General features: G+C 35.8%; 1 non-coding gene across 1 annotated transcript; it reads left to right on the top strand.

Annotated features, from left to right (window-relative positions):
• Positions 1-729: 729 nt before the first annotated feature.
• LOC132368264 (U6 spliceosomal RNA) lies at positions 730-832 on the top strand. Its single transcript, XR_009504008.1, has one exon. It is a non-coding gene; the product is annotated as a U6 spliceosomal RNA (small nuclear RNA).
• The last annotated feature ends 4818 nt before the right edge of the window (positions 833-5650 follow it).

Here is a 5650-nt window from a genome sequence, read left to right as displayed (position 1 = left end):
ATGAAGGAAATTTCAAAGCATCAAGAAGCTGGTTGTATCAGACAGACAAAGACAAATAATGTATGATCTCATTTATAGGTGGAATCTAAAACAAACAAAAAACAAACTCATGGATTCAGAAAACAAATTGATGGTTGCCAGAGACGGGGATGGAGGGTGGGCAAAATGGGGGAAGGGGACCCAAAGGTATGAACTTCCAGTTATGAGTAAGTCCTGGGATGTAATGCACAGCATGGCGACTATAGTTAATAATATCGTATTGTACACTTGAAAGTTGCTGAGAGAGTAGATCTTAAAAGTTTTCATCACAAGAAAAAAAATGTGCTATGTGTGGTGATGGATACTAACTAGACTTATTGTGGTGATCATTTTGCAATATACAAATACTGAATCATTACGTTGTACACCCAAAACTAATATAATGTTTATGTCAATTATATCTCAATTTTTAAAAAAAGAAGCTGCTTATGACACAGGACTGTCCTATCAACAAAGTGTTATGCTATAGTTTAGGTGGCAGCTGTTGCTTGCTTTCTTCCTTTTTCTTACTCCCTCTTCTTCCTTCTTTCTCCCTCCCTTCCTTCCTTTCTTCCTTCCTTCCTTTCACACACTCTCTCTCTCTCTCTCTCTCTTTCTTTCTCTGTAGTACCTAAAACAATGGGACACTAACAATCAATGATGTCTTATAGTCAAATGTTAACAAGAAAATGTATCCCTGATACATTTTAAGTGTTCCTTTCAGGAGCACATAAACTAAGACTAGAATCATACAGAGTTAGCATGGCACCTGGGTAAGGATAACATACAACCTGGTGAAGTGTTCCACATTTTTTCTTTTTCTTAATCTAGGTGTTTATTTGTGAACATTCATCCAGCTGTACACTTCTGTTTTGTGCATATTTTTCTAAGTGTGCCATGCTTTAATGTGTTTTCTTAAAATATCAGTATATAACAGAGTTTGCAGAGTATGGATCCCATTTTTGTAATTATGGAGGTATACGTGACTTCTCACATTGGTGCACATATTTCTCTATGTCGGCACAAAATCCAAATGTCAACAGGAATTATGGAAAGACAGGTGACTTTTACTTTCTTCTTCATGCTTTTCTGTGTCTGAATATTTTTTACAGTGAGCATGTGTTTCTTTCACAATGAGAAAAAAAAGACAGAAAGACCTAGTCCCATTTTAAAAACACACATACTTAAACAAAACCTGCATATTCTTTAAACAGCAATTCCACTTCACAGAATTCGTGTACAGAAATAACTAAGGACGTGCACAACAATTTAGCTGTAAGAATGCTCATCACATTTCATATCTCTTATCCAGTATTTTCATTTGAGAATTTAGCCTAAAAAACGATTTACAATGTAGACAGATATTTATTTACAAGTTTTTTTATCATAGTGTTTTGTAAAATATCAAACATTCCAATAACTGGGGATAATTAGATAAGTTACTGTATTGTGCATTCACTTGAGGAACTTAGACACTAACATGGATGTGGATTTTGAAAAAAATGTGATGACATAGGAGATGCTTATTAACATGTCACATGAAAAACTGTAATACAAAACTCACAATGCAGTATAAACCAAATTTTGTAAAACATGCGCAAAATAAATATATGACATATATATATGCAAATAAGAAAGGAAGAAATACATGTAAATGTTTATACTGGTTATTCCAAACTGAAATTATAAGTTTTTAATTTTCTTTTTTGTACCTTTCTGTATTTTCCAAATTCTCTAAAATGAGTACTATGTGTTCTGTAACTCTTAGAAAGTCATTTTTTAATCACTGCAGTCACATGTACTTATCCAAAGAGCAAACATCCACACCAAAACAAAATTCTTATTCTAGAAAGAAACACAGAAGGTGCCTCAGGCCCTGCTTCTCAGCTCTTGTACTCACATAATTGAAGGATGGCCTGTTACTTAGAGCCTATTGGGTTCATTTAAATGCAGTTCTATTACACTTGCTCATCTAGTTTCCTTGCCCAAAATAAATTAGAAATACTGATGGAGGCAGGCAGAGGAATGCAATTGTCAAGAGACATAAGGATTAATGTAAAAGTGAGGGAGAAGAGAGAAAAATAATAGTACTAGGCATATAATAATGTGTGTTTAGTGTCAGGGCATGGGAACCTATAGACCTGAGGGCAACAGTAAATTAAAACAATCTATATCCATATCCAGAATATGATTCAAGACATTAAATACTTTTACATGCAGTAATCTTCTATTAAAAACCTTCAAGTTATAAAATTTCATGGAAATGAACAAAGTTACAAAAGTCAGACCAAAGAGTTTTAAAATTCTTTTGATTGCACAGCAAATATTTATTTTCATAGATTAATGTTATACTACCGTATACATTTATATACAAAGAGAAACATACACACAAAAATATAATTTTTAAAGGATCAAAGTTTGAAACCCTTGTTTTACACCCAAAATAGATCATCTTGTGCATTGATTTGGTTCAGAATTCAGCAAATTAATGTCTATGGTTTTATTTTTTTATTCACATTTTAACTCAAAACTTCCCTTACTAAAAAGAAGGAGGTGAGGGAAAGAAGTAATAAAAAATGATCCTGGCCAGTAGTTTATCTGTCACCTCGTGATTCTTCTGGCAATCTTACAAGAGAGCAGAAGGGCAGACCATATCCTAGTCCTAAACTACTGGATGATTAAGTTAGGCAACATTTTGATACATAATAAGCCATTCCTTTACCTGATAGACTCTCAATCTCTCAAGAACAATAAAAGCACAATAGGTCATCTTCCTCATACCTACCCTACACTTTAGGGACCTTTACTTGTGTCTGCTCATGTCTTCTATAGTCACAAATCTTTCTTGATATAAGCATCTCAGATTTGAGACAAAGGAAAGCAATTCTGTGATCATTATCATATATATATATATATACACACACATATATATACACATATAGGTGTGCATATAGTGAGTTATGCTAATATATGAGTCCTATATTCCATAGTAAGAACATTTAAACTTAGAAGGGATTATGAGTGAAGCTTAGTGATCAACAAGAATTGTACCAGTAACTTAACAGTAGTGTTTCCCAGCAGTACAATGTATAGAGAAATTATGGGGAAAAGTCTCCTAGTTAAGAGATATTTACTTGCTTCTTTATTACATGAATGGCTGAATAGTTAATGATTATCATTTACTAACATTTGTAAAAAGTTTTACATTATATCTACATATATTTACATTTATATATATACTTATTATGTATATTAGATGTATTATGTATATATGTATGTATAATCCTAGTGTGAGAGATACTCTTTGACAAAGCAATTCTGTGATGAATTAAGTTTAGACAATACCACATCCTTTTCTTGGAAATTAAGTATTATTAACATACCAAAGGCCCTGAGAAGGCCCATGATAAAGATACTTTGTCTAATCTAGGATTGCCTAATGTAGAATTTCCCAAATGTATTTGACCATGAAACCCTTTCTTCTTTGTCACCTTCTAATATCTCATGGAACCAATGTTCCTGGGACTGTACTTAGGAAAGCTTTATCTCCAACTCCACATAAGGAAATTGACCATGGAGAAGTTGGGTTCCCTACCCAAGATTTCATGACCAGTAAGAGGCAGAGCTGGGATAGGTGCCGGTCTTCTGACCCACATTCATGGTCTTTACCTGACAACTTTTCTCTCACTCATTTTACTATTAATAATAAAAGAGCTGAGTAAAGAAGAAACCTACAAGTCCTCATTTAAAATATGTTCCCCTTGTTTGGTGATCTTATTTTATGACTTTTCAGTTGAAAATGGTTCTGGTCTTGCCAATACTCCAGATTACTAATGAAAACATGAGGAACTTGTAGTGGAAAAATAAATGCTTTATGAAAACTGAGAAAAATATCAGGGAGTACTTTATTCTGAATATTATTAGGTTTTCTTTCCTTTAAAAAAAAAACATTGAACTGTGAGCTTTTATTGGAATAATAAAATGTACAAGATAAATTGTAGTTGTAATTTATTCTCCAAAAACCAATTCCTGAAACTATACACAATGGAAAGAACTATAAGAACCATCACTATGCAGATCAGTGGGCTTTTCTGTGTATTTCTTACCAAATAATATTAACATCTTTGTATATATTTCTTGTTAAAAAAAAAAAAGAAGAAAGAAAAGAAAAACAACTTTAAGTACTAACAAAACTCTTATAGAGTTCCCATGATATGCCGGATACTTTATATACATTATCTCATTTAATTCTCAGCATGACCCTGCAAGGTACATGCTCATATTCCCATTTGAAAGGTAGGAAAATAGAGGCTCTGGGAGTCAGCACAGAGGTTAAGAGGAACTTGGGCTCCAGAGCCAATGCACCTTGGTTTAAAACCCACCTCTCACTTCTGTCTGACCTCAGCAAGTCACTGAGCTTCCCTGCTTCAGTGTCTTTATGTGTAAAATAGGGATAATAATACTCAAACAGAAGTCATCAGGATTAAATAAGCCTCCATAAATGTAGGTTCTTCTTGTGTTTAAGTAAATGTCTGAAGCTCACAGAGTGGAGACTTGTCCTCTCTCATGGCAATAACCAGCTCCCTCACCCTCTGAATTTGCTGTCCTATAAATGCTTTAAATCTCAATTCAAAAACAGTAACATGAGTGGCACTTCAATCTACTTTCTCCAGATCATAGAACAAGCGCCCATATCTGGCATCCCATCCCAGAAGCACAGAGGCCTGGCTCTGACCCTCAGGCAGGATGCTGGTGGCCACACCCTGAGACAACCTGCAACTAACAATGTTCCCAAACCGCTGGCTACCGGGTCGCTTCAGACCCTCCATGTTCTGCAAAGATGTGTATCAACAGCGTGCACACCTGCAAACACGGGCAACCCAAACACAAAAACACCCAGCAAGAAAGGGTGGAGAAGCTGTCTTTAACAGGTTAATCTTTAATTTTCTCAAGTCTGTGGAAGTGATAAGGAAGAAACATTTTTTTTGAAATGGAAAAGCTGACTGTGACCACGAAGAAAATTCACTTCAGCTGCACAAACATTTATTGAGAGTTTACTGGTTCAGACCCTGACAGACGCAAAGGAGTAGGATTGGAATTTTAAGTAGTTTATAATTGGGCTTCCTATTAAATATGGCAGGTTGAACACCTGTGTTCCCTCCCCAGATCGCTCTACAGTGACTGAAAACTAATTTTTCAAAAAGAAGAAATAAAGTTTAAAACCACCCTCTCAGCTGACCCCCATCCTTACTCTCAGCTAATGACCTCGCCTCATGTTCCAAGAAAAACTCTCCCAAACTCCCATCACCACGTCTCCCCCTTCACCTGCCGCAGCGTTCACACCATGTGCCCTTCCTTCCTGTGACTGAAGGCCGCCTTCCAGCTGTAAAGCTCCCCATGCTGTGAGCTAGTTCAGAGAACCACTCCAGAATTCTCCCCCCATCCTACCCTATCATTTATCCTCTCTACAGGGTCATCCCCCTTCAGCATACAAACTAGCTGAACTCTCCTTGCTCCTTCAGCTCCCTCCTTATTTCTCCACATGAAAGGGCTGCAAAACCATTTTACAATGCTTCTGCATTTATCCCAACTCCTCTCCCTTTTGTAGGCTCACTCCACTCACGTTTTCATC

This window comes from Balaenoptera ricei, chromosome 6 (genome assembly GCF_028023285.1).
Source record: "Balaenoptera ricei isolate mBalRic1 chromosome 6, mBalRic1.hap2, whole genome shotgun sequence".
NCBI classification, from domain to species: domain Eukaryota; kingdom Metazoa; phylum Chordata; class Mammalia; order Artiodactyla; family Balaenopteridae; genus Balaenoptera; species Balaenoptera ricei.
This window is presented reverse-complemented; position numbering and strand designations above follow the sequence as displayed.